Source organism: Ipomoea nil, unplaced genomic scaffold, assembly GCF_001879475.1.
Source record: "Ipomoea nil cultivar Tokyo-kokei standard unplaced genomic scaffold, Asagao_1.1 scaffold2144, whole genome shotgun sequence".
Taxonomy (NCBI): domain Eukaryota; kingdom Viridiplantae; phylum Streptophyta; class Magnoliopsida; order Solanales; family Convolvulaceae; genus Ipomoea; species Ipomoea nil.
Genome location: NW_017618572.1, coordinates 2,704,675 through 2,712,408, shown reverse-complemented (window position 1 = coordinate 2,712,408; position 7,734 = coordinate 2,704,675). Strand labels below are relative to the sequence as shown.

At 35.2% G+C, this 7,734-nt stretch overlaps 1 long non-coding RNA gene across 1 annotated transcript; it reads right to left on the bottom strand.

The window, feature by feature from the left end:
- Positions 1-1,708: 1,708 nt before the first annotated feature.
- LOC109148738 lies at positions 1,709-3,753 on the bottom strand. The gene is made up of 3 exons (XR_002048862.1): positions 3,606-3,753; positions 3,110-3,111; positions 1,709-1,719 (listed from the first exon to the last, which is right to left on the bottom strand). It is a non-coding gene; the product is annotated as an uncharacterized LOC109148738 (long non-coding RNA).
- Positions 3,754-7,734: the final 3,981 nt, after the last annotated feature.

Here is a 7,734-nt window from a genome sequence, read left to right as displayed (position 1 = left end):
GCTCCGTGTGACAATCCAGGATTTCACAGCTCCGTGCTACTTTCCTCCCTTCTCTTGTTTTGCTCCAAAACAAGTGTTGTCTTGCTTCCAACTTTTGAGACTCTGTAGTTGATCTTCAATGATGCGCAGGTCTCTTTGATGAAGATAAACACTCTGGAAAGATTTCTCCTGATAGCTCTGAGTGTTTTCTCTCTTTGAATATATCAAGTAAAGCACTTGATATTTTTGCTCTGCTTTGCTCTGTTTAAGAACTCTCTGAATATTTCTCTTTTGAAGCTCTCTGAGTTCTTTTTCTCACACTTGAAGATTTTAGCTCTTTTAAGCTTAATTGCTCTATTCGATCCTTTGATGGATTCGAATTTTCTGCTCTCTTATTTTTATTCACTGCTCTGTTGTTCGTGAGTTCCCCTTTTTTTTTTCAAGTCTTCACATCTTCATCATTTTATAGCTGGTAATGAGAATCTGTCCGTTGGATAGAGACGCTCTCATTTTTGAAATCTTGTATCTTTTGTCAGAGATCTTATCTTATCTTATCTTCTGCAAAAATGTCAGAAAGAGATAAGCTAGCCGTTTGAAAGATCTTCATCTCCATGTAAATGAGCTCCCAAACTTCATCTGATATTCCTCTGTTTTAACGTTGAATGGAAATATCTGGGTCTCAATTTTGGTGTAGAATGGCTTCTCTGATTAGCTCTGAAGTGGTCCTTGTCTCTGGGATTCAAAAATAATCTTTATTTTAATCCCATACTAGTTAGACTAGTATTTTCCTTGTGAGAATATTTTTCACTGTAAGTTTTGCTTCATCTTCTTCATTCTCACGCTTTGAACTTCCACCCAATTTCTCCTTTGTAATTGACACCCAATTTCAATTGGCTTGTAATTGGCACCCAATTTGAATTTCTCCATTGTAATTGGCTCCCAATTAACTTTGACTTGCAATTGGCTCCCAACATCTCCTGGTGCAACTTGAATTGATTCCCATGTGAAACTTGCTCCCAATTTCAATTTCTCTGAACTAGCTCCCAATTTCAATTTCTCTGAACTAGCTCCCAATTTCAATTAATCTCAATTTCTCTGAAACTGGCTCCCAATTTCAATTGCTTCGAACTAGCTCCCAATTTCAATTTCTATGAAATCGGCTCCCAAGTGCAATTGCATCTCAATTGCCACCCAAGTGAAATTGCTTCCCAATTTCCACTTGTAATCGGCGCCCAAAGCTTAAACTAGCGCCCAACTCCATCAGATTAATTTAATTTGACTTCTCAAATTTTACCTTGTAAAATTGTTGATGGTGAGTTTTGAACTTAAGCCATTTCGGATAATATATCAAGCATCATCCACTTCGTCCGTACAACTTTTGATTAAATCTCCAATCACATTTGATGTACTTCTTTCTTTCCATAGATGCTTGATCTCTAAGTCAATTTCATGCATTCTTCCAATATTAATTTTCTTCACGAAAAATCTTCTGGGATATCTTCTTTGAGTAGTAGCGACGTGAATTCATATCATTCAACTTCTTCTTCAATTTGTCATTTTCTCCAGACAAATTCTTGATTTTCGGCTTTATATCTTCTTCTTCTATTTTCATCCATTTTCCTCTGTTTTTCTCTTTTGATAAATAAATAATTTCCCGATCATGGTCTAAGACTCTACTAGACCTATGAAATAAAATTGGGGGATCTACAAATACAGATTTGGCATATCAAAACCATTACACTTTATTCCTAACATATAATATTCAATGTTATAATTTATATAATTGTATATCGATCCAAATATTCTTAAAATATTATAACAAATTCATTTCGTGCATCGCAAGGTGAAAAATACTAGTTGTAATAAAAGTAGTAGTAAAAAAGAGTATTGTTGTAGATATATAATTAATTATAATCCAGAATAAAAATTATGTCCTAACAACTTTCATATTAAAATAAATTAAGTCTTCTTAATGCGATTTCGATAAGTCAGTAAAACTTAATTTATTTTATTTAAAGTGACATGATTATAATAGACTTACTTATATTGTCGTAGAGTAATGAAAGAGTTATGCAATGAAATTATAGCATACAAATTTATAAGTTTTCCTTGTGTATATGATTAAGACCTCAATTGTTATTATATGTAAATTATTCGTCTTGTAAATTCTCATTGATATTTTAAAATATTAACCCTTTTCTTAAAGGATTGATTAGATAATGAAATTTTTATATTTAAATTTTTAAATTAGAGAGAAATTTTGTTTCATACATAGTAGATCAACTACTAATAAAATGTACATTTTAATAAAAGTAATATCGTTTTGAAATAGGAACCTAAAATTTGTACTACAACAAATAAGGTCACTAGATATTAAGTTTTTTTTTTTTAACAAGCACATAGAAGAAATATTATATACATACTATAGAGTGGATATAAATAAATATTATATAGTGTTTATGTGCATTAAAATTTAGATGTATCATATAGATCAAATATTATGAAAAATAGTATAAAATAAATGTTATTAAACATAATGTATTAGTTGATACCATTAATGACGTGATTTTAGACCAAGGTCTACGATGCAAAGTAGATTTTGGTATGATCTATGATATAATTTACGGCTGCAATTGGAATAAAAGGAAAATAAATAACTTTAAAACAATAAATATGAAAAGTGAAATTTCAGCGACAAAGGAAAAAAAGTAAACATAAAACAAAAAAATCAAATGGACTGGCTAGCTTGCCAGAGAGGTTAAGAGGGAAGACTTAAGATCTTCTGCACATAAGTGCGCGTGGGTTCGAACCCCATAATTAGCATTTTTAATTTTTAGAGATTCGGGAAAAATTAAGGTAAGAATTTTTATTTGTCGACTTTTTATTTTCAAAGGTTTAATTTTCGCCACGTCAAGGACATCAATCACATCACCGTGACAAGGTTGTGTCGCTTAGCACGGTAGATTTTGACACGTCCATCGACATAGCCGTGTCGAGGGCATGTTAATAGTTGAGAACTCTATTTAATTAAGTCGCGTTTTTAATCCTTTTGGGGGTTTTCCGATCGACCAAATATTTCAAGAAAATGATCCAAGACATTTTTGATAGTTTCAACCACTCTCTGGAAGACAACTTTATATTTTGGGAAGGCTTGGAGTCAAGATTTCTTCGTAGATTAAATGTGTTTTTCTATGTTCTGCAATTCGTTTATCGTTTATTTCATTTTTGCCTCAATGTTTAGAGGCTAAACATGTAGTTCTTGAATTTATGATCAACCGTAGTATGAGACCTTGTTCTTAATTGTTTTCTTACCATAATACAATTTTTTCGTTCTTTGATTCAATCGTGTTCTTTATCGTTCTTGAATTAATAATTACTGTCTTATTAAATTCATGATTGATTGATGTATAAATTTTGTGACAGAGATATCCTTTGTATGTGTAGATCCCACATGATTGAAAGGGGTGGATTGCAACCCTAAAGGTAGTATGACATCAATCATCTTTGTTCAAATCAAATTGTTCAGCCTTGAGGTTTTTAATTGAGAAGAGATTCTAATAAATCAACCTGTAGGTTAGTTGTTGATACTCTTGAAAAAAATATTAACACAAATTAGGAGGTCTCACGGTCTTTGGAATATACTATTCCTTATAGTCAGACATAGAAACAACTTCCTTAGCAATGCTACAAAGAACTTGAATCGCAGACTGTTTCACAAGTTTGAAGCTGAATTCGTTATATGAATTTAACGCTTCTTTAATATCATTAAAGAATTGATCAAACGTAGTCAAGACTAACTTTGGTTGGAAAGTCTTGCACACCACCTAAGTATATATTTTCCATATGTGGTTCATTGACAATATATCCATCAAGCTGAGATGGAGATGCTCTTTTACATTGTCATCTTTGTCATCCAGGATGAAGTTCACATACGTCATGACCAACTTATATGTTCACACTTATGAAGAAAAGAACTCTCCAAAAGAAACAAGAGGAAAACAAACTCACCAAAAGAAACGATAGGAAAACAAACTCGTCACAAAAATGAGAGAAAAACATAGAAAAAGCCAGAACACAAAAGAAAAGAGAAACAACAGTACACCTCTTGAACTTTATTTTATGGATCCACGGGAATCAAACCACTTCTTTATCCATATCTGGCGGAACCCTTAAGCTTTAGATCTTTAGAACTATCGCAACTTCTTAAAAGGTTGGTGGCTGAATCGGCACGGGACTTTATTATGAAACTAAAAAAGCAAAAAAAAAAAAAAAGAAAACAGGAGACTGCCGGCCAAGAAACAAAGCTCCATCAAAGGCTCAAAGCTTCGGCCAAAGGCCGGCGGCCACCAGATGAAGAAACACCCAAAAGAGAAGCAAGATTTCGTGACACAGAAAGATAGGTTTCGAGAGAATTAGTAATTATATTCTTAAAATAATTATAGTTTGACATTTATATATTCTTTTTCGATGAAGAGTCAAAAATAACTGGTTTAATTTTTTTTAATTGTTAAAACTTGAAAGAAATAAATCAAATTAAATAAATATTGTCGAAGGCCTTGTGGTCAAAGCGGCATAGCTGTGGCCTCTTAAATGAGAGCTCTCAGGTTCGAATTCTAGTGTGGGGGCACTGACCTCTTTGTACTTCAAAACAAAATGGCCGTTGTTAACGATGGTAACTTTAGAAATGTCTTATCATTGTACAATGAATAAATCAAAATGTATGTACAAGTTATCAATGCACATTTTTACACCAACATAATTTTTATTTGACTCATATATATATATATATATATATATATATATATATATATATATATTCGAATGGGACTCATATTTTATATATATAGCCCATTCGAATATATATAATATTGCAAATTTTTTAAATATATTTTTTTCATCGCAGTTATATGTTAGGTGTGTAGTTACGTTATTAATATTAAAATAGAATATAATAATTGTATATTACGTCGTAGTGTTCACCGCAATGTTCCTCATAAATCACATTATTGTCACTAGTATATTTTATAATTTTTATGCCACAAATCTTATGCATACAAAATAATTATCACCGAACATAAATTAGTAATTAAATTCAATTCATCATAGATATTACTAGTTTAATACAGATAAGCCGCCCCGTCACTCAAAAAAAAATATATCTAATAATACTTCTAAGACTAGTATAACTATAAAACTCTTAAGTAATTAATAAGAATAATACTTCTAATACTTACATTGACGGATTTTGACATTTCATCCACAAATTGGCCACCATTTTTTTACGACTATGAGTTGCATTGAAAATTTATAGTTGGGATGGTTCTCGTCGTAGTGATTTAGCCTAGCAATTGTTCAAACAGAGTATTATTAGCATACAAATTTTTGGTTAAAATATATCATACCATCTTAGACTTATGTTTTCCAGGATAAAACATGCTACGATTCAACGTTTGACCACCACAAACAAGCTTAGACTTGAATCAAACCTTTTCAATCTTATTTTGGGATTTGATTTGCACCCCTCACCCCCATGTGTGAGGGAGAACCTCTATGCTATACAATTCAATATGCCTTAAAAGAGCTCTTGTATAAATAGTGGGGCAAATCCACTTCCAAAACCAATGTGGGACAAAAGCTTCACTTTTTCCCTTCATTTTTCCAACTCAAATGGGTCTACTTTGAGAATCAATATCTCATTCACGCATTATCCGTTTTGAGCGTACAATATATCAATCTCTTCGTCTCACTACAAAGAACCCGGATCCACTTTGACCCTACTCAAATTAGAAGTGGACCTCACTGATAATTGTACCACAAAATAGCTACTTAAAATGTCATTTTATGCCAATTTATGCTTTTTTTTCAACAAGTATAATTGACATCCCTAGGTTCATGAAGTGATTGAACAGTATCTTCTATAGCTTCCTAATTAAACATGATCATCAAGTGATGTATTTGACAACAGTGCATCAGATTGTTGCCCATAAGGCATAAATGCAACATGTCGTGGTGCATTGGATTGTGTTTGCAATCCATCATCTTTTTTTTGAAAACCAACCGCAAAGAAACTTCATTCAAACAATCAAATGAGCAATGATCTCAGGTGGATATACATCCCAAACCCGAGCAACAGTTGAGTTAACTGCATCAGCTGCAAGAATATGAGCAATTCGGTTCGCAGACTGACAAATAAATTAAAGCAAATACGAGAAGAGCCTAAAGCATTAAGTAAAGCATAACATGAATCATAAATAAAATCATAATACGAATTGAAAGAAATGCGTTGTGAAATATTCGTGCAAAGAACTTGGCAATCAGATTGGAAGAGCACGTTCATAAGATCCTTGTTCTTGACCCAAGAAAGTGCCTCCTTGCAAGCTTCCATGTGAGCATCAGCTACTCCGTCCAGTTGCCCGCTTTTCGCCGCCATCCAAATTCTAGTCGATGACCGAAGCCAACAACCATACGCCGCGGTTTGACGGTCCGCTCGGAACGCCGCATCAAAACAGCAGATATAATCCGCCTCATCTCCCTCTACTGTCGGCGTACAGCTACCTGTCCCTCCCCTTCGCTCCATCGCCACCCTCCAGTCCTTCCTATAGCACTGCACCAACATAGCTAATGTGGTCGGTGTTTGTACAGTGGCTTCAAAAGTGGCAGCATTCCGCACTGTCCACATCATATACAACCCCATCGCCACTACCTCTGGCATGTCAGTCCCTCGTAAGTTCAAGGAATGTTGCAGCCACTCACCCCAACTCATAGCACGTACTGGAATCACCACCTGGAGTTCATGCCACACCTTTTTTGCATATAGACAGTCAACAAATAAATGATATGTATTTTCCTCACCTTGCCTACAAATCCCACATTCCGCATCCACATCCACTCTCCTTTGGCGTAAATTGTCAATTGTCGGAAGAACCTCCCTAGCCGCCCTCCACACAAGTGTACGGCAATTAGGTGGCACATTTAACCGCCAAATTCTGTTCCATTGGGTAAAGGGCGTGTTTACCACCTGTAGTTCTCCCATCAAAGTGTGATACCCCAATTTCACCGTATAATTGCCTCTTAAGTCCCCATGCCAAAACCACCTGTCTTTAATATGAAGATTAACTGGCGTACGGACAATAGCATCAGCCTCCTGATCGTTAAATAATTCCCGTATTAGGTTCATGTTCCATTCACTAGAGTTAGGTATAAGAAGATTGTGTACCATAAGATCTCGTAACTCCTGCGGTTGAGGTGATTGAATTTTGCGGTTCACTGGTCCTGCAATCCAGCTATGCTCCCACACATTCGTGTTTCTGCCATTACCCACTCTACGTCTAGCCCCGGACATCAATAACTCCTTAGCCTCCAAGATGCTTCTCCAACAATAGCTGGGATTACTTCCAATCGAAGCTTCCAGGAATGAGCTACGAGGGAAATAACGAGCCTGAAAAATACGGGCTACCAGAGAATTCGGGTTAGTGAGAAACCGCCATCCCTGTTTAGCCAGGAGCGCCAGATTAAAAGCATGCAAACGTCTGAACCCGAGGCCCCCAACTTTCTTCGGCACACTTAGTCTGTCCCATGCCAACCAATGGATACCCTGCCCTCGCCCACTTTCCCACCAGAAGCGATTCATTCTCCTTTCCAACTCTAAACAAAAAGTTTTCGGGAGTAAGAACACACTCATGGCATACAACGGCATGGCCTGCGCCACCATTTTTAAAATAATCTCTTTGACCCGGATCCACTTTGACCCGACTC